The following is a 22,538-nucleotide window of genomic DNA, read 5'->3' on the forward strand; positions in this document are numbered from 1 at the left end:
AAAAAAAAAAAAAACAAAAAAAAAAAAACAAAAAAACACCTTAGAGAGAAAAACTAAGTCCAGCTTATAGCCTTCAAGCCCTAGGAAACCCCTGCTGGAAGCCACTTATAATGTTCTCTGAATTGTTCCATTATCAGTAGATCAAGGGAATTTAAGTACGATACTTATTGCGTGCAATTTCATTCACTGTAGCCATCAAAAATTTTAAAAATACTTTTTTAATATGCCCAGATCAGGAAAAAAAAAAAGCACCTACCCTCAATAAGCAAAATTTTTTCACATTTCATTAAATTGAGGTGATCAGAATGTAAGTTTTAAATGTTGAGATTTTGTTAAATATTGAACCTTCCACAGTGCTTAGAAGTTTGGCTCTCAGAGGCATCTGAAGACATAAAAAGTACGGTTGATTGCAGAAATCATTGTTTAATCAAATTATGTATGCCAAAATCAATACTTACTTACACCTGCCTATAAAACTACTAATCGCTATTGTTTATAATTGCAACAGTAAAAATGTTTTAAAAATCTAATAGTACTGATAATTTAGAGTATTGCATGAGTATGGGGTAATGGATAGGCGTAATCAAAGCAATGTAGAAAAGGGAAAAAAATATGTAAGTTTTCAAAACCTAGAACTTCTTCAGCTTCAATTTACAGTCTCCTTTTATGGAATCACCTTATTGCTCATCATAACTAATAGCACTTCCTTTGCAATTTGTCATTTTCTTATTAGGACTACAGGTTTTGAAGCAGACCTAATTAAGTGGACCTGCGTCTCTGCTCCACTACTTTCTAGCTGTAAAGCTGGATTACAATAGCACAAATTTCATAAGGTTATTGTTAGATTTAAATGTAGTGATATATGGAATATACTTAAAACCATGCCTGGCACATAGTAAATATTCAGCTAATGTTAGCTACAATGGCAATAATTTAATATCCTTAGTTTATAACATCATCTGTAACTGCTCAAAATGTCAGTTTCTTGTGCTTAGCTACATTATTTTTTATACTCCACCACCCAGTGTAATGCTTAGCATATAAAAATGGCTTGTTCTATATTAACTAGATGAGGAGATGAACAGACCATTGAATTATACCATATGTTACCTAGGAGCGAGGATTGTCATTTTTAATGTAGAATTCCCAGTGTCTGTTGGATGAATGGATAGGAGGATTTATCCAGAGTTCAACCCTAGTCAGCACTTCCATGTGATTTAGGGATCCATCCAAGAACTTGAGTCACCAGATAGGTTCCAGGTTCCATTTTATAAGTGGTATATAGGCTTGTTAAAATTGCAAAGATAGACTGTTTTGGTCTCTTTTAGAAAAAGGGGGATAGAAGCTGGTTTTAGTTTTGTTTCAATTGATTTTTAGTTTTAGAAACCTACCGGTGGCTATTGAGAACATGGAGTGTGTCCTGAGGGATCAAGTAGGAGAATCATTGGCTACATCTGTGTTGGTGAAAGTAACTTAAAAATCAAGCCATTGAGGGGCGCCTGGGTGGGCTCAGTCATTGGGCATCTGCCTTCAGCTCGGGTCCTGATCCTGGGGTCCTGGGATCAAGCCCCACGTTGGGCTCCCTGCTCTGCGGGGAGCCTGCTTCTCCCTCTCCCGCTCCCCCTGCTTGTGTTCCCTCTCTCGCTGTGTCTCTCTCTGTCAAATAAATACAAATAAAATCTTAAAAAAAAAAAACAAAACATGCCATTGACGCTGGTTCCATCTGCCACTGGCTTCTCTACCCTTTAATGCCACCTTCGTGAAGGAGTCAAAGCAGCAAAGGATTTGGGATCAGAGAATCTGGTTTATAATCATGCTCTTTGCAGTTCCTAGATCTGTGAAGCAGGACAAGGAAAGCTTCCCTGAAAAGATGACATTTCACCTGAGACCAGAGTGACAAGGGTTCTTTGCATTTGTGAGCATTTCCAAATCTGAGAGTAACTACTGTTTTCCACTTGTCCTCCGGCTTGAGACAAGAAATCCCAAACTGAATGCAGACAGCAGATAGGTTTAAGAAGTTAATGACTTGGCAATATTTTAGAAATAAGAAATTTCATTAAGAACAACTATATTTTGGGCTGTTCTTTTAAAAATCAGAAAACCTGCCAATACCATGTCTTTATCCCATGCCGTAACAGGTGTCTGGACCTAAGTAGCAGCTTCCCACTTTGGACGAGGTGTATACTCTCCCAGGTTCCCACACAACCCACCACTACCTTACTGCCATTGGCAGTGTGTTTCATTCACCTAATCTAGATTTAGAATACATTCTAACTTCTTTCCACTAATTTGGAAAGCATATGCTTGACTTTTTTCCTCTGAAAATTGGTTTTTAAAAGTCAACAATAATATATCGATATTGACCCAAAACACCTGTAAGTATGTAAAAACACTTCATTTAAAAGCTCAGGAAATGCAGCCTGCAAGAGAAGGCTGCCTTAGTAAAGATAGTGCTTTTGTGTGGAAATGTGTATTTGTACATATTCTGAAACATATTGAAAATGAAAGAAAGAGTTCACCCTTTTGTTGTCAGCATTTTTTCTAGGAGTCAGTGGTATGAACGTCTGGAAGATTAATAGTATTTATCATTATCCTTATGGCTCCACAAACATGCAAATAGAGAACTCTAAACCTCCCTTTTTTTTTTTTCCGTTTGCCATTGTAGGCATTCGCGCAAATCACTTCATGTTTTTGAATATACAACTATGTTCTATGGGGAAATTGTCGAATTTCATTAGTAGGTGCATTTTGAACTCAGGCATAATACATAGGCAAGAAGAAGTAATCAGGACAAGTAGAGACTGGTCGCTCTCAGCAGTTGCCACCAATCCAAAATTATATAAAGGAAAGAGCTGAGTTTATGTACCCTCTGCCCAACTTTTTGCCCTATGAAGCCAAAAGTTCTAGAATGACCTGATTATGTTAAAATTAAAATGTCAGAATTAGATTTGAAGTGTTTTCAAACAAGTGGGAGGCAGTGTCAGGAAGCCTGAGCTGGAGTCCTGCCTTTGCCATTTACTGCTTAAAGAAATCATTTAACATCCCTGATGTATTTAAAAATAAAGTGAAGTCAAGCAAAACGGCTACTTCACAAGAACACTTTGAGAATAAATTGCAATAATTTCCCTGATAGAAGAAAGCCTATGACATTTGTGGTTGTGTTTCTTGTATTAGTTTTTTATCGGTGTCATAAATAATAACCAGAAATTTAGTGGCTAAAAACAACACAAATGAATCTTCTTAGAGGTCAGAAGTCAATGTGGGTCTCACTAGGCTAAAATCACCATGTTACCAGGGCTGTGTTTCTTTCTGGAGGCTCTAGGTAGTAATGTATTCCCTGCTTATTCATGTTGTTGGCAGCATTCAGGTCTTTGTGGTAGGGGACTGAGGTCTCTTTCTTTGCTGGCAGCTGTGGGTCGATCCCACCTTCTAGAGACTGTCTTGATGCACTGGTGTCTGGCCCCCTCCTTCCTCCAAGCCCTCCACAGCAGGTTGAGCCTCCCTCATGTTTCTGGTCTCTCCTGCCTTCTCTTTCATAATCGAATCTCTCTCACTAACCCCTGTGCCTTCCTTTTCCACTTTGAAGGGCCAGTGTGGGGCCCATCCACATCATCGAGAATAATCTGTTTTTAAGGCCTAGAGCCTTATTCCATCTACAAAAGCCCTTTTGGCCAGGTAAGGGAACATATTCACACATTTAAGAAATTAGGTTGTGGAAATCTTTGGGTTGGGGTGGGGGCAGATTATGTTGCCTAACTACAGTTCTTTACTGAATAACTCTTTCTATGAGGTCTATAACATCCATATGCAATTCCTATTATTTATCAATAGGGAGTTAATACAGTTGTGCATAGGAGTTTTTTGCAGTTCTATATACTTAAGTACCTTTGGTGTCTGAGCTCCTCTGTTTAATTGATAAATGTTCTAGTCGTATTTCTGGAAAAGTCTGGGTAGAACCCTGAATTAAAAACCCTGAATTAATGAGAAGCAGACAGAATCCTCCTCAAGTGGGGAGGCAAAATTGAAGATTAACAGGAAGGATAAGGATGCCAGCACAACAGGAGACTTAGCTCAGCTCCAGGAGGGAATTCTGTGACCTCCAACTCTTTCTTAGGCAACATGGACCGACCTGCTGAAATTAAGTGAAACTCCCAAAAGGATAGTGAGAGACGAGGCTTCATCTTACATTAACCCATTTTCTTTTTTCATTTGTCAGGGGATAATAATTTGACAGTACTGATTTTTCCTAATCATCCTACCCCCAAGTAATTCATCTTTTAATTCCCATTCTTAATCTAGAAGATCATTTATTTTAACCTTTTGTTCCTATTTTAGCCCCCCAGTTCCTGAGCATTTTGTTTTGGATTGCATTAGTTCTCTTTAAGTGGCAAAGCAGAAATGCACAGGAAGACTAGATGGGCAGTTCTTCAAAGAAGCTAAAAATCAAGTTGCCGTATAAACTAGCAATTCCACTTCTAGGCATATACCTAACTCTGACTTTCTGTGGCCCGTGAAAGACCATGAGGCAGTAGAATATAGTAGTAGCTTGGAATGTGGGGTGTTGACCGCCAACTCCCTGACAGAGCTACCAACATAGCCTGTTGATAAAGCCAAGTCACATGTACCATTTACTACAATAAAGGAGGCCACCACCTTAGAGTCTTCATAGCCTCTCAAGAGAGAAAGGGCAAAGGCAGATCTTTCTACAGTTTGGTTGTCTGAACTAAGGCACTTCTCTCAATGGGGGAGGCTTGATCAGAATTGAGCAAAGTGTGTGATATTACAGTTTCATGTTGCTGTACACAGCGAGGAGGGTTGGGGAGCATGTTTCTTTGGGTAAGCAGTCATTTGACTGGAGGATTTGGGCAGGTAGAGTGATAAGTCATCCTGAAAAAGGACATCTTACCCTATGGCAATTTATTTTCCTTGGAATAGGATGATCAAATCCTATGTTGAAATAGATGGATTTTTAGGAAGTTCCTATAATAAACCACAAAAATATTTGTAACTTCATCTTCCTGATCCAGAAATTTCTAGGACTGTGGAACCATTATTAGTGTAGACAGTTGGAGTGTCCTTGATCCTTGCATGCAAGATGTTCTAAAGAGGTGGACCAAGTTAGAATGTTTTCATCTACGATAAGCCATCTGTGTGCAGAGTCATCCTCAGTGGAGTTCTGGGACTCCTAGAAAGGGGCTGTTTGGTGGCATCACTTCTGCCCAGATATGGGGATAATTCTTGCCCAAATGTCATAGGCCCTGGTGAAAAGTCAAACCTGTCTGCCTTTTCCATTCTCTTCCAGTCTTAGAACCAAAATAGCACAGACGCTGAGCTATATGTCATCCCAGCCTACTCTACTTGCTTATGGAAGCCACCTCCATAACTGATGCTATTAAAGTCATCCTCTGTTTAAATTAGTGTCTGTGTCCTAAGTAGGGGCCCTAGTCTGAAAGAGTTCACTTTTCTGGAAGCCCCCACCCCCAGTGTTCTCAGGTAAGCACTGCCATTCCTGGGGATGATTTGCTAAAGCCATCTTTCTTTCTAGCATTTTATATAGCATCATGTCTACAAATAGCTTCTCCAAAAATTCTACGGTTGAGAGTAGCAAACCCTCCCCACAAAAAATCTGAATGAGCAAAGATGCTGCCATCCCCCAGTGATGTCGTGCATGTTTACAAATGTGTTTCCCATGCCTGGGAACAGGTTCCAGCTGGTCTTTCCATGGCTGCACAGATTATTTCCCATTGTTAAGAATAAAAGTGGCTTCAGTTGAGTTTTTGAGGCTGGAGCTTACCCTCTTTCATTTGATTGATTGTGGAGCCCATGAGAAATCTCTGTCCTTCTTGGAAAATGAGGTGTGGAGAGCCTGGGAGTGGTGGTCTTCCAGCTGCACCCCTTGTCCTCTGTCTTCAAGTTATCTTGCCTGCCACTCAGACACAGTGCTCTGGCCAATAGGTGTTCATTCTTTACAACCTCTTCAAACACTCAGCTGTTCAGATGTGGGTGGTGTTTTTCAATTGCCCTACTTAATAATCCTCCCCAATGTGACAGTGAGAAAGAAGTAACAAGCTCAGAACAAGGAAGACAGAAAAGATGCAGTAGGAAAATACAAAGAACTCTAAATTTCTCATAAATAACAAATGCATTCTTGATTTATTGTGTGGTGATACTGTAACACAGCCTTCACAGTGACTGAATAGGACATGAGGGCCTTTATCTTAGCAGGGAACATGATGCCTGCCATTTGAAATCACGCTCTGAAAGCCGGCTTTAACACATTGATGGATATGCGTTGGAAAGGTAAGTGGCTCTTTGAAATTGCCCTGAAATCGTTTATGCTTCAATAAGAAGCTAGCAGTGAGGTTGGTAAATAGTCAGTTACATGATTTGTGTGCATATTTCCCAATAGTTAATTTTTTCCATTAAAGGTATAGATCACCTTGGCTATAAATGCCAGTTTACAGGATTCAATCAAGAGTGGCAGATTAGACTGTCAGGAGTCTGGCGAGAAGGGGTGGAACCAATAGCTCTTCTTTCTCATCACTGTTATTGTTACCCAAACGAGTGTCATTGCCACTTGAGGTGACTGCCTAGAATGAAAGGAAGCTCGAGAGGAAGACTAACTGATTTGCTTTATAGTCATTAACTTGCAACGTTGTTGGGAAACTGTTGAAGATTTCCTGGATGCCTTGTGAGTGTCACTGTCAAGCGTCTTATTAGGCATATCCAGTATTGTGAGCATTTTTATAAAGGAGTATTCAAGACTCAGGGACTCCTGCTAAAATCAGCCTACTTTTGCTGGTTTTGGCTCTAATTTTAAATTTGTTTTTTAAAGACATCTGGAGCTAAAGTGACTGATAGGATTATTTTTAAATAGAATATACTACTGATTCCTCTGGGTGAACTTTCCTGAAACAGATTTGTGTCACCAGCCTTAATTTTCTTTGCTGAAAAATGGAGAGGAATAGGTCAACATGAACAGGTATGCTGGCGAAGGTCATTTGTGAAGAGGCAACGTGGTGTAGTGTAAGCAAGCGTGCATGGCCCATGCAGGTTTAAACCTGCGCTTCACCCCTTTCTAGTGCTACTACTTGCTTCATTCATTTAACTTGCCTCACTCGTCCTACCTGTAAGATGGGACTAATGAGGGGATCTACTGCCGAGCATTGTTGTGAGGATCACTTACGATGGTGGCTGGTACTATTTGCTAGGACTGCTATTGTCATTGCAGCTTTCCTTAAAACCCAGTTTGACCTTGTCATTCCTCTGTACCAGACCTGTACACTGTCCTCTCCTTCCTCCAGGATCAGGGCGAACACTCCTCTCAGCGTCTGCCTTCTCCCCAGGTAGCCTGGCTTCCACTCCTCCCCGCCGTACTCCTGTCACCCAGACCTCCATGAAGTGTCCTCGATCTGTCACATTCTCTCTGACATTTCTGCGTCTTACCAAGTCACCTGAAATGCCATAGTCCACCACAGAACTGAAACACTGGCCCCTGAATGTACTCCAACTTCCTTGGGACGGGCCTACATCAGACATTTCCTCTTCCTTCCCCCACCCCCAGCTGGGACCATCCCTCTCCCCGTGGCACCTTCCTTTCTCTAAACAAATCCATGAAGTCCTCAGTGGCACTGGACCTCCCAGGGCCCAGCACAGTGTTAGGCACCAAGTTGCTACTTAAGAATGAAATTATTAGCAGTAAAATATCAAAAACTTGGATCTCTTTCCTGCCACCAACTTCCTTTTTGTTGGAGAGCTTGCAATTGCAGTGTAGAGAGAAGGGTCAGGGTCATTATTGAAGCTGGCAGAAACACCCCTGGCCAAAGTTCATAAAATGCACTGAAATGCACTCGACAGAGCAAGATGCCAAGCTGCCCAGAGCAGTACATCACCCAGACCCTCGAAGTTCACCCTCCCCCCGAGAGAAGGGTGAAGAGGGCACAGGAAGTCTTCTGTAGACAGAGACTAAGGAAGCACTAACCACTCCTCTCCCACCCTTCCCACCTCTGGGGTATACCTCAGACATCTTTCCTTTTTAACTCCCTAATTCCAGCTGGCTTTTAGAATGAATAGACAGAGATCAATTACTATCCAAGATGGTTATTTTCAAAAAGGCATCCATGGGCATGTGGCCAGAGATAACAGATTAAGCTATGTTAGGTAACTTCTTTAAGAATGAACCCTCTGAGGACATGGCTTTGGGGCTATTATTATCTTGCCTCTCATTTTGGTTGTTTCATTCTGAGATGTGGATCTTCATTACTTTTGTTTTCTTACTCTTTGCTGTGATCACGACAAAGGAAAATCATCATATATTCCTTTTTTTAAAATAAGCTTTTTGAAATCTAATTTGAATGTTTTTGCATCCCTTCTCCCAGCCATTTCTCATGGGATTGCTAATTTTCCTCCCTCTCCTGCAAATTCTGTATCCTCCAGTTAAAAAGTAAAATTACATACAAATATATTCAGAACCTTAGTACATATCAGTGTCTAATCTAGAGCGTGGTACCAAAGGGCATCTCATGTCCATTTGTTAAGTTGCAAAGTCTTTGTCTTTAATCATGACCCCTTGTTCCTTCCCCTTGGAAGATAGAGTTCAGGGTGCCAGAAGAGATGACTTCATTAATGTGAAAAATACAGCTTTCCAACTTGAAACATGGACTTGGTAGTCTTTTGTCTGTTGTGCTTGTTCTTCCCTTGCAGTCATTTTCCTTTCCTCAGCTCACCGAACCTCACACTGACAATGTCCTTCAGTAACCATGAATATGCAGGCTTGGTCTTTCCCAAGCCAACTGGAGGGAAATCTGGGGAATTACTGGCCTGTTGAAAGACCATATGTTTCTTCCATCATAGGTGGAAGTCTTCACAGCTAAGCCCTGGGCTCTGTTTCATCAGGTTGTGTGCTTTGGGGAATGTACTCACTGGGGAATTGCTCATGGCATTAAAAATTTATGTTGGTCAACGTATCAAGTAGACATTTATTTTGCCTGTAAGATGAATGGGGCACTTGAAAAGGTATGGGGGAGAAAGAACTTTGGTTTTGAAAAGTAAATATCTTTGCTAGTGTTCTTCCTTCTGCCAAGAGGGTTTATTACAAATATTTAATAACCAGTAAGATCTGGGACCAACTTAGTACAGTCACCAGCCCTTGCTGGACTAGAGTCCTGGAAACCTCCTACTGTGCTACTCCATAAGTTTCTCCATAAGTTCATGGGCAGTCCCAGGGTCTCACAGGGAAAGGCTAGGGATGTAGAGCAGTAGGGAACACCAGAGGGAGGGGTCAGTCCTACTCACCAAGATAATATGAAGGAATTTTAGTATTTTAACAACTCACAAGTTTATTCCTGTGTATATGACTGCTTATTAGTCCAACTTTGTCCACCTCCCCCAGGCACGCAATTGACTATTCATCTTTGCAGGTGACATTTGAAAATGTCACTTTCTCTGCAGAACCTTCCCTAATTTCCAGTGGATTCCATGTCCCCAGAGCACTGTTAACCATGATTTTAGAATACTTAAAGTCCTATGCTAAGGACTAGAAGACAGTTATAGCATAGAAGGGAAAAGAATATGGCCTCTGGAGGGCAGTGAACTTCTCTAGCCTCAGTGTACCCATGTGTAAAGTGAGGACATTTGTATTGTCCTAGTCTACTGCATTTCTCCAAAGGCAGCGTATGAGGCAAGGATTTAGATGCAGGCATTTGGGAGATGATCCCAGCCAACATGTAAGGGGGTAGGGGAGTGAGGCAAGAAGGGGCCAGTGTGGAGTGTGTTGACGGGCAAGTTACCTTTGAGGGCATCTGCAGTTAAGTCCCACTGGAGACTCTGAGTGAGTTTCCAGACGAGCCTCAGAATCATGGCAAGGACCTGCATGCCTCATAGATTGAGGGCTGTTCCTTGGGCATTATCTCCCCAGAGCTTCCACCTAAAAATGGCCAGAAAACAGCCTTGGAAAGGGCAACAAAGAACGTCAGGGTGTCATGTTGCGAAGTAATAGGCACGTACTGAAACTATCCACAAGGGGGCCTCTGAAGTGGGCTAAGCTGGTAGGAGTAGAGATTGGACAACACCCGCTACAAATACCTCCTTCACAGTTTCTCTGATAAGCTATGCAGAGGAGCTAGCTCCATGTCTACCCCACTGGGCCTTCACAATAGAGTTTCAATTAATAATTATATTAGATAACATTTTTGATCACCTACAGTGACTATCTGCCAGTCACTATATACATGCTAACTCTTTTAACTCTCACAGTTAACTAATGAGGGTATTTTTACTCCCACTTTGCAAATGAGGAACCCAAGGTCCCCAACAACATTTGTCAGGGTTCTATAGGTACTAAGTGGGAGTGATAAACAAACCCAGGCACTCTGGCTTCACAGGCCCCATGTCTAACCTCTATGTAGTATTCCTCTTGATGAGTAAAAGGGAACAGAAAATGGCTGCAAACATCTTTAGATTCACATTCACATTAACTAACTCTAGCCCTTATCTTTACTTTGTCACTCAGGCAATTTATGTGATCCCAGAAACAGACCTTTGGGATAAAGGACTTGACACTTTGCTTAATTTAGATGAGGCCCATTCATTTGCTGCACACAGTGGATGCTGTGCTTGTCAGACACAGAGGCCATCATTAGTTACGAGCATTTATGGAAGGTTTCTCATGTGCAGAGCTTTGTTCTCAGAGCTGTTGGGAGTTGGAGAGGAAGTGGGGGAGACAGTCTCATTGATCACTGAATCTAACCAGGTAGTACAGATGCCCAGAATTCCCTACCTAAGTGGCAAAAATGAAAACTAAGCATGCAAAACTCAGCCAGGCCCCTTAAGGTAGCAGAGACAGGTTCTTCTTCCTCCCCTGCAATGTGTTTTCCAGGTTCCAGCTGGTAAAAAATGCAGATTTAGAGCAACATAATAAGAAAAAAAAATCACAAGGGGGGAGGGACCAACTTCTTCACTTACAGCAGGGAAGGTGGGTTATATATAAACATACGTCAAAGCAATTGGAACCAAATTGGGCATTGGGTTTGTAGCTGTGTTAACAATGACTTAAGCACTCAGAGATCGAACTTCAAAGTATGAAATAGGCCCCATAATATCCACTTCACCAATGTGTTGCAAGGTTAACTAAAAAGCAAACTAGTAAAATGATGGTCCATTAATGTTATTTTTTTCTTTCTTTGCTTGCACTTTGGGAACAGTAATTCATTGTGAGTATTGCAGACTTACGGCTAGTGGGGGATAGGGGATGTGAAATGTATAGTTTAGAGCTGTGAATTTCAAACTTTGCCATACATTCCCATTACTGGCGTGAATGTTGAAATGGAGATTACCAGAGGCCACCATCACCTCTGAAATTCTGATTCCACCAAAACAACATTGTTCAGTATTAGAGGTAATTCTGGTGTACTTGGAGAATGGAACGCATTTTGGAAAGACTGGCCTGTTATCCATATTCACCAAGGGATCCAAGATTGAGCTGTATAAAATCTAATGATCAATTAAGTGCTTACCCATGCAATTACAAAGTGCATTAAAAAAGGAGACGTTTAAAAATGGGATTATGGGGCGCCTGGGTGGCTCAGTCGTTAAGCGTCTGCCTTCGGCTCAGGTCGTGATTCCAGGGTCCTGGGATCAAGTCCCACATCGGGCTCCTTGCTCGGCGGGAAGCCTGCTTCTCCCTCTCCCACTCCCCCTGCTTGTGTTCCTGCTCTCGCTGTGTCTCTCTCTGTCAAATAAATAAATAAAATCTTTAAAAAAAAAAATTAAAAAAAAATTTTAAAAAATGGGGATTATGTTGCAGCCCAGGATGGTTACCTAGATGGTAGCCGTGTGAAAGTGTGCGAATAGTGGGCATGCGTGAGGGCATCAGGCTACAGGATGCATTGGTCTTCAGGCTTTTCAAAGCAAGTTGGAATGCATTCTTTAATTTGATGCAAATGGTAGGCAGCTAGTAAGATAAACATGGAGTTGAATCTTAGATTTGTCAAGTAATGGCTATAAGGATTCCAGCAACTTACATGGCCTAAATTTCCACAGTTGAGAAAAGGGGAATAATAGCCAGCTAGCTGGGTTGTTTCAAGGAATGATAATTGTTACCACTATGTGTGACTGAGCCCTCAATGCATGTTACAGTGACTTGGTAGAACCTATCTCAGGGAGGCAAAAGGACTCATGTCTATTCATGTGGATATTGAATCTGCACAGTGCCTCCCCGAGGTTCTTCGAGAATATGGAGGAAGTATTCTCAGCGTAGCTGGGCTGAGCAACTGGCTGCAACCATGCAAAGGCCCTGCTGTGAGCTACAGAAAACATTGAAGGTGTGAATGCCCTTCAGAGGTCAAAGCATTTTGCTAATTAGGAATTAGTATTTCACACCATGGCAGGCAAATTGGGTCCTATAAACCCAGTGATTTTGATTAAATGTGTCTCAATCCCATAGCCAGTGCTCTAGACAAAGAATCTGTCACTTGGTGGATTCCAAGTAAACTCACATGTCCTGAAGAAAAGTAGCCACCTCATTTAACTGCAGATGGGAAAAGAAATGGATACATATGTACCTAGTTCCTATTAATGTGCCAGCAATTCAACTCTGCCTGGGAGAACTGGGGAAGGTCAATGACGAGTCAGTCTGGAAGGTCCTGAAGGAAGACGTAGCCAGGACAGAACAACGTGTCCTTGGTCATGAAATGAGAGGCTGGAGTGATATAAAGGTGATGCTATCTACAAGCCAACTTTGAGGTCCAGTTGTAAAAGACTCTCTCCACCAAGTTAGGGTAGCTGGATTCTTTCCTGGAAGAAAATAGATCATAGAGGTTTTTGTAGAAGTTTAAGGAGAGAAAGTGAGGGAATGAGCAGACTGTACTAATGAGAGGTTAAACAGATCTCAGAAGTGTTCTAAAAAAGGGTTGAGGATGCGGTTCCTCTGATTCATGTGCTCTGTTGTGTCATGTGATGATTTTTTAAATAAGTGACGTTAAGAGAATTATACGGTCCTTGGGGGAGAGAAGGGGGAAGAAGAAACATTTAATTTATGCCTCCTGTGTCATCCTTATCACTGAAAATTTACTCTTATCATCTATGATGTTCCTAACAAACTTAAGAAGTATGTAATTCTTGAATTGCCCTTTTCCAAAAAGGAAATAAGCAAGAAGAACATGAGTAATGTGACTGTCTTCCTAGCATATTCATTGGTTCATCCAGTAGATAGGCACTGAGTGCCTATTGTGTGCCAAATGCTTTTCCAAATCTTGAGGATTCAGCCTTGGGCAAGAGGGAGTAGGTTTATGCTCATATGGAGCATGACATTCAAGGGCAGAAGATGGCAATAAACCAGTAAATAAAGAGATAGCCATAGGTGCTCTGTGAGAATAAGATAAGGTGATGTGATACACAGGGGTATTTTAAACTGGAAGGCAAAGGCCCTTTGTGGAGGTGACAGTCAAGTTGACATGGGAGTGATAAACAGCCAGGAATTAATCTGGGGACAAAATGGATTTGATAGATGGAACAGAAAGCGGCCAAGGAGCAGAGCCCTCAAGGAGAGAGGACACTAGTGTGTCCTGGAAACTGACGGAGCCACTGAGATGGTAGAAGTTAAACAAGAGTTAGGGGGACAGGTAATGAGGTCAGTGATAGGCAAGGGCCAGTGGATCTTGGATCTTGGGAAGAGCTTGGGTTTTCTTCAGAGTATCAGGAGAAGTCATTTGAGGATTTTAATTAGGGAAGTGATATGATCTGAGTTATATCTGTGGTTTTGGGAGTGAGAATGTGTTGTAGGGGACAGGAGCAGTAGAGAAGCTAGTTAGGCTAATTGGTTTATTCTTCTGGGTGAGAGGGACCATTCCATTTCAAATGAAAGTTCCAAAGAATAAAAATAACTTTCAGCATTCCCAATTTCTCTTTCTGTAGATATATAAATATAAATATACGCTTATATCAATATGTGTATGTATTTATGGATATATAAAATATATGTGTTGGACTATATATGGACTACTATACTATTTAAGAATATTATAAAACACAAAATAGACATTAAAATCTGCTAAAGAGAAAAACTATGGTAAAGAGGAAAGAAACCTTTTAAATAATTTATTACATTAAAAGTAAACAAAAAGTAAAAAATTGCTCACTAAATGTTACTATTAAAAACACCATTAATATTTTAGTGAGAGTAATATAATTCAACATACTTTATTATTTTTTTTAAAAATGTGGCTTAACAAATGCTGATACTAAGATTCAAAGATCTGGCTCTAAAATTAGTTTATTTCCTAAATTGTTTTGAATAGTTATCACAACTGAGAAAGCACCTCATAAGGGAACAAAATGTAAATAAAAAATGAAGACTTACAGTAAGGTATGTTATTAACAAGAGTGGAGCAATTTTTATTTCCATTTGTCTTTCTGATATAGTTCATTGTGTTTGTGTGTGTGTGTGGACTTTGTCAGACTTAACTGGATCAGAACATTTTACACCCTTTAATGGCACTGAAGAAGGAACAAGAGAAGTGATAGCTCTGCCATTTTCTTAATGTTCACTGGCACCAGTGAACATTATTATTTTCCTCAATCCAAGGTTCTATTAAATCCATTTGTCCATGCTGTGAGGATTGCTTTACACTGGATAATATCAATGCACTGTAAGTAGCAGTCCCCATCATGTGTGAAAATATGTCTCCTCCGGTGTCCAGAGCTGGAAGGATCATAGAGTGGAGATTACACACTCCAAACCTCTGATTGTGAGGATGTATAAATTGGAGGCCCAGACAGGGGCATGACTTGTACATCCTCCACACCTTCCTTCATTAAATTGTGTGCCAGGCACTGTTGTTAGAACTGGAATGCACTTGGAACAAAACAGAAAGTATTCCCAGTATTAGTGTGTTTGTATGATTTCCTTATAATTCTACTTTTCTGGTTTCTTGTTTTTGAAAGATATATTTATTTATTTTGAGAGAGAGAGGATAGGGGAAGGGGTAGAGGGATAGAATCACAAGCAGACTTCCCATTGAGTGCAGAGCCTGATGTGGAACTGGATCCCTTGACCCATGAGATCATGAGCTGAGCCACAACCAAGAGTCAAATGCTCAACTGACTGAGCCACTCAGACACCCCTACTTTTCTGATTTTTAATGTTGGGAAATTTATGATTAAATAGAGCCTTCTAACCTCTTGGGATGGGATCTCTAAAATGGCCCCAAGTGCTCTCACCTCTTTGTTTCATGCTTTTGTGACCCTCTTCTGTGTATGTGTCAGCCAAAGCTTGAGATTCAACTTGTAATAGATAAAATAAGCAAAGGTAATGAGGGAAACAGTCCCTCTTTCGATCTTTGAATTTAGATTCCCATCCCATTTGGCACCTTGGCTGTAGCAGTATGAGAGACTGTGAGCCGCAGGACCCAATTAAGCTGTGTCTAGATTTCTAACCCACAGAATATATGAGAGAATAAATGTTGTTTCAAGTCAGTAAGTGTTAGGGTAATTTGTTACACAGCAGTAGATAACTAATACACCTCCTTTCCCTTGGGTTCAACTTTTTCTTTATTTCTCTTTTTTTTTCCTCAAATGTGCATGTTCTCTGGAAAGTTAAAACTTACCAGTGAAATGTTCCTTCTTGATCTTCTCAGCTCACCTACTGAGATTGCCCTGGACACATCATTTAGACACATCTAGTCGAGAAAGTGTACAGTATATTACCTCAGTTCTAAGATGACCATTCCTCAAGTTTCTGGGAGATAGATCTGTTCATAATAGTGTCACGTGTCTTTTAGTTTGTACTTACCTTTTCCTGTTTGAATGGTTGAAAAAAAATTTTCAAGAAATGTAAACACAAGAGATTTTAAATTGGAACTCTAAGATAAACATTCAGTCATCCCAAAGTATCAGAAAGTATTAAAGGAAGTTTAGGAATTGCTGATTCTTTAACAAGTGTGACCGCAGTCCTTGTCTTCCCAGAAAGCCTCTTTACGGTCTTAATTTTTGCTTTTTCAAAGATTATAAAATATGTATATTTATTTATTTATTTTTAAAGATTTTATTTATTTATTTGACAGAGAGAGACACAGCGAGAGAGGGAACACAAGCAGGGGGAGCGGGAGAGGGAGAAGCAGGCTTCCCGCGGAGCAGGGAGCCTGATGCGGGGCTCGATCCCAGGACCCCGGGATCATGACCTGAACCGAAGGCAGACGCTTAACGACTGAGCCACCTAGGCGCCCCTAAAATATATATCTTTAAGTAGTCATTTCCTATTCTTTGTCTCTTGTCACAACTCCAAGAAAATTGGTGCCTCTGTCTAGGAAGGTAACCACAGATTATTAATCCATGCTTTTTACAAACTCTGCCCACATGTAAGAATGAAAGTGAAAGCTGGAAGAACATAAATATTTGTTTTACTCTAGCAATCCATGATTAGATAATAGTAGAAACTGGAACTTAAGGCACCTTTAACACGTTAAGATATAAGTGAATGCACAAGTAGGTGCATACATGTAGAAACAGATACATGTGATCATATCCTCCAGAAATAAGCACCAAATCTCACAGAAGTTGAGGGTATAGCTTTAAAGTTTAAGAGTCCAGGGATTAGGAAAAATGTGGATCTTGAATGCTGCCTCTTGAATGGACTCTGATCTAGGAATATGTTTCACTTTGCTCTAAGGAGGTGCAAGTAAAATACCCTAAGATTTTTCATAAATTTACATTTATGTGATTAACTTTATTCTGGGATATTTTTTCTGTTTTATTTATAAGTATTTAAATGTTCTTCGTTTGTAAGAGGTCATGATGGTGGTGGTGATGATAATGATAAGATGTAGGAAGATTTTGTTGTTGTTCTTGTGTCCTTGGCAAAATTAAAAGTTGGTTATCTTATTTTAGACTCTTCTCTCCACTGTTGGCTTTTGTTCCACATTTTGGAAACCCTTGATACAGGAAGGTCTTTCTTTGCTCTTCTAGCAGAAGGCATGGCATAGTAGAGAGACAGAGTTTAAGTACATATCAAATCACACACTTTACATGGATGGAGACAGGGTGACAAAGTCACCAATACCAGTTGTAACTGCAGCAACTAGTTAGAATTGCTAACTCTCACCAATTGTTTACTTTGTGCAGATGTTGCTTCAAGTACTTTGCTTAAACTCATTTAAGAACAACCCTATGAAATGGGTACTAACACCATCCTCACAGTATTAAAGTGTCTCTACAGATACTTTTTTTTAAACTTACTTGACTGTGGTCTGTGTAAGAAACACATTTGATATGACAACACACACACAGACACATGAACACACCCAAAGAATTCTTATTCTTATTCTTTTTTTTTTTTTGAAAGATTTTGGTTGTAAACTCATAAATTCTTTCCTTTCTTCCTCCTTCACCATGACCACCATCTGTTGAATATCTTTATATAGTGGAATTTACTTTACATAATATAATTCAGTAACCACAACTGCCTTTTTTTAAATGTATGTGCTATTTCCATTTTGCAAATGTAGCTCAGAAAATTAAATCTTGGAGCGCCTGGGTGGCTCAGTCAGTTAAGTGTCTGCCTTCGGCTCAGGTCATGGTCCTAGGATCCTGGGATCGCGTCCTGCATTGGGCTCCCTGCTCTGCGGGAAGCCTGCTTCTCCCTCTGCCACTCCCCCCGCTTGTGTTCCCTCTCTCGCTGTGTCTCTCTCTGTCAAATAAATAAATAAAATCTTCAAAAAAAATTAAATCTTGAATTAATACTTAAAACCTAATAGAATGCAGAGTCAGGATTTGAACCCAAATACATTGCTTTCAAAACACAAGCTCTCTTCATACTGTATTATAAAGCCATGGCAAACGTGATATCTGTCTCTAAAGGTTGATTCTTTGGGTGATGGTATAGACTGCTCTTTGTTCATAGCCCCCCCTCGAGAACTTCTCCAGGTATAATCTGAAACTGGCCCTCATACATGGATAGCAGGGAGAGACTGAAGAAAGAGGCAAGGTACTCCAGATAGGTAGGTGGCAGGTTTAATAAGGAAGGGATCATCTTACATATGACCCTTGTCTTAGGCAGCAGCAAGAAGAGTAGATCTGTGCACCTGCCCACCAAATATTAAAAGCTTGTATAGAGGCCTTAACTGGGTTCCATCATGTATACTGCCCAGACGTTCTCAACATCACAACACTATCTCAAGGCTGTGTCCTTGTAGCAGCTTCTGGGAACAGGGAAGGCAAGCAGAATGCACATTCCAAGAACAGGGGAGGGGTACAGAGCCTCTGATTGTTGAGGTCTAGCTCACTGGTCAACCAACAGCAATGTTCTCTCAGTGACCTCCCCCAATAACTACTGTGCATTGTTCCTGTGATTTAGCCAGTTTCTTTAGGTAGAATGGACTGTAGCACCAGAATCCTCTGATTGTGTGAGAGAGAGAGAGAGAGAGAAAGAGAGAGAGTGTGTGTGTGTGTGTGTATGTAATTAGTATTATTAGTAGTAAGATATACAATAATATGTATTATTCCCTATAATGAAATATTATAAATTATACATATATATACACAGATAATAATAATATATTCCATATAATATGAAAAATATGCTGAAAACCAAAGATTCATAAATAATTATAACAGAAAAACATACTAAATGAACAATAAAAACAAATTTATATAAACAGCTATCTGAAAAATAATATGAGGACATTATACATAAAATATAATGAAAATTTGTTGTATTCATTATTTTTCTCTTTTTCTGAACCATTTTCTTTCCCAGTATTTTTACCTTGGAGTCACATAGTTACCTTGCACTTAAACTTGAAGCAAGTAGAGTAAGTGCTGGATAAACTCAAGTCAAAAGATTTTCCCTCCAGTCACCTGGGTGGCTCAGTTGGTTGAGTGGCCCACTCTTGATTTCAGCTCAAGTCATTATTTCAGGATCAGGAAATTGAGCCCCATGGCAGGTGCCATGCTCAGCAGGGAGTCTGCTTGAGATTCTCTCTCCCCCTTTGCCCCTCCCCCACCCATGCTCACTAGTTCTCTCTCACTCTCAAATAAATTTTTTAAAAAACAGATTTTCCTTCTCTAAACCTCCCCTTGGCATAAATATGCAAAGCTACATTTTCAGTTCATCCAGATGTGGCATGCAATTCGTATTTTCTCTCTGTGATATTCTCTAACTAGAAACTGACTTGTTGAGGAAATGTTTGGATTCGTCTTACTTTGAAACTATAACTTGAAATGTCACTTGTAGCATATTTATTTAGTGGGCGTTGGGTGAAAAAAAATAACTCCCAGTCCCACTCCAATAAAAGAAATACTTGAGAAAGTGGTATATAATTGTTAAAATGAATGTCTTCTACATGGGGGCGCATTAGACTCTCTCTCTAATTTTGTGTATGTTTCAAAAGTCTCATTAAAAATTATTTAAAAAAATCTCAACACCTAGGGGCACCTGAGTGGCTCAATCAGTTAAACATCTGAACCTTGGTTTTGGCTCAGGTCATGATCTCAGAGTTTTGAGATCGAGCCCCACATTGGGCTCCATGCTAAGGGCAGAGTCTGCTTAAGACTTTCTCTCCCTCTCCTTCTGCCCCTCCCCACCATGCTACTCTCTCTCTCTCTCAAATAAATAAATAAATAAATAAATAATTTTTAAAAATCTCAGTACCTAAAGTTGCTACATATGTGGTAAAACTCAGTGTATCTTCCTGATAGCTGTGGACAGCTGTTTCAGAAATAAACTTGGAAATACGTTTGAATACCACAAAGGTATGCACACTCTCTTTATGAAGTCTAAGGAAAAGAAATAATGTAAAGCAAAAGGAAGACAAATACAAACTGTATTATTACCTAAAATAGTAAAAATCGAGAAACAGTTAAAAAAATTCTACATTTAAAATACGCAAATTATGTTTTACCTAAATGTAATGTTTTCACAGCTCCAAATAAAATTATGTGGACATGTAAGAACATTACTACAATAAAATAATAAAAATGGGCTCATCACTATCTAAGCATCATGAGGATAGAGAGACTATTTTTGCTTTTCATAACATACCCAAAGTCCAGCAAATTCCTAACCTGATATGAGGTGCCTAATCAAAAGTATCAAATGACTGAGTGAAAACTTTTATAAAAATAACATTGGCAGGTAAACAGGGACTGGAGAGAATTATGCAAAAATGATAAAAAAAAATTGTTAGGGATTTGTCAGTGTGTTGGAACTCTGGGTAAATGATTTTATGTTTTGATTTTTGCTTTTATAGTTGTGTGCAATAAAATATTAAAGAAAATTATTGAGATAGTATGTGCAATCTGTAGAAAAGTTAGAGTTCCTTTAGTTTGTAATTTGCATGGAATATTTATTTATGGTGTGTGGTGTTTATGCTCATGGTATTGCCCTGGGCTCCCAGGAAGGAAGCTCTAAGACTGTCCCTCCACCTCTCATTGATAGGTGAGGAAGTTGGACCTTCAAAACTCTACATTTTCTTCCAATTTTTAAAATGCCCAGATTTTGTGATAGCCTCCTTCTGGTCACCAGTGGAGGGCATAATGAACATGGGTGTTGGATTTAGACACCAGCTCCTCTATCTAATAGCTATATGACCCAAGGCAAATCTTTTTTGCCTCTTGGAATTTGCTTCCTCATTTGAAAAGTGAAGACCATAAAGATTCAATAATATAAAATATGGGAACACCAGATAAAAAGTTCAGTACCTGGTAGGTGTTCAACAAATGCCTAAATGACAAGGAGCCTTTCATAAAGACTCTAGTGTTGGAAGGAATGTGCCCTTTTCCAGAGAACTTCTTGAGTAGCCCTGGTCCACCTGGCCAGAACTCAGACACTAAGAGAGAGATGGTGGGGTACACAGACATAAGATCATATCATCTTTCTTCTTCAGCTTGTTGATAGGGTGGATTGCACTGATTTATTTTCTAATGTTGAACCAGCCTTGCATACTTAAAATAAATCCCACTTAGTTATGATGTATAATTCTTTCTATACACTGTTAAATTTTATTTCTAATTATTTGTTAAGGATTTGCATCTGAGTTAATGAGAGATACTGGTCTGTTTTTTGTTTATTACTGTTTTTTTTTTTTTTTTCTGTGCTGTTTTTTCCAGGTTTTGGTATCAAAGCAATTTTGGCTTCATAAGACAAGTTGAGAAGTATTTCCTTCTCTTCTGTTTTCTAGGAGAGATTGGATAAAATTGGTGTTAATTCTTATTTATGTGTTTGTTAGCATTGTTCAGTGAATCCCTCTGTGCCTAGAGATTACTTTTTCAAGAGATTTTAAATTATGGATTTGATTTACTTTGTTATTACAGTACTATTTAGATTGTGACAATTTCATCTTTTTTTTTAAGATTTATTTATTTTAGAAAAAGAGAGAGAGTACACAACACACATGAGCATGTGCAGGTGCAGGGAGGGGCAGAGGGAGAGAATCTTCAGGCAGACTCCTCACTGAGCTGAGCTGAGAGGCGCCAGAGGCGGGGGCTCAATTTCACTACCTTGAGATCATGACCTGAGCCTAAACCAAGGGTTGGATGCTTAAATGACTGAGCCACCCGGGTGCCCCTAGGTATTGGTATTTTTAAAAGCATTTTTAATGAGACTTTTGAAACATAAAATTAGAGAGATAGGTGCCTCTATTTCACCTTAATTGAGTTTAAGAAGTTTTTAGTTTTCAAGGAATTGATTTATTTCTTTTAAGTACCTGAATTTAGGAATATAAATTTGTTGGTCATACCATTTTAATGACTGTAGAATTTCTAGTAATATATCTTATTTTATTCCAGGTTGGTGGCTTATGTCTCAATTTTCATCAGTTTTACTGGAAGTTTATAAATTTTATTGATTTTTTAATAGATTTTTTCATTGATTTGTTTCCTCTTATCCATTCCCTATTTTCAAATTCAATGGTTTCTCCTTTATTATTTCCTTCTTTCTGCTTGCTTTGGATTTATTTTGTCCCTTTTCCAGTTTCTTGAGGTAAAAATTTAGGTTACTAATTTGAGAACTTTCCTCAATTCTAAAGTAAACATTTAGTAAGCAGTTTCCCTCTTGGAAGTGTTTTAGCTATGTCCCACAAATTTTGATATGAAATGCTTATGTCCACTCACTTCTGTGATATCTACAATTTCCTTTGAGATTTCCTCTTTAGCCCATGAATTATTTAGAAGTGTCTTAACTTTTACATATTAAGAGATTTTCCTGTTGTCTCTTTGTTATTAATTTCTAATTTGATTCCATTAGTATTCTAGAACACTGAGTGATTTCAATTCTTTTAAGTTTGTTGCAGTTTGTTTTATGTAGTCCAGTATATGGTCTATATTGGTGAATGTTTGGGGGCATTTGAAAGAAAATGTATATTTTTCTCTTGTTGGATCGAGTGTTCTATTTATGTCAATTAAATCCTGCTGGTTAACTATGTTGTTCATATCTCAATATCCTTGCTGATTTTCTGCCTAGTTGTTTAACCAGTTGCTGAGAAGGGAGTGTTGAAGCCACCAGCTATAACTGTGGATCTGTCTATAATAGATTTCAGTTGTATCAGTTT

At 39.4% G+C, this 22,538-nt stretch overlaps 1 protein-coding gene across 9 annotated transcripts in view; it reads left to right on the forward strand.

Annotated features, from left to right (window-relative positions):
• GRM7 (glutamate metabotropic receptor 7) overlaps positions 1 to 22,538 on the forward strand; it is a 914,710-nt gene that overhangs the window by 633,406 nt on the left and 258,766 nt on the right. The window lies entirely within an intron of this gene.

This window comes from Callorhinus ursinus, unplaced genomic scaffold (assembly GCF_003265705.2).
Source record: "Callorhinus ursinus isolate GAN/ISIS: 27379988/994484 unplaced genomic scaffold, GSC_fseal_2.0 scaffold15, whole genome shotgun sequence".
Taxonomy (NCBI): domain Eukaryota; kingdom Metazoa; phylum Chordata; class Mammalia; order Carnivora; family Otariidae; genus Callorhinus; species Callorhinus ursinus.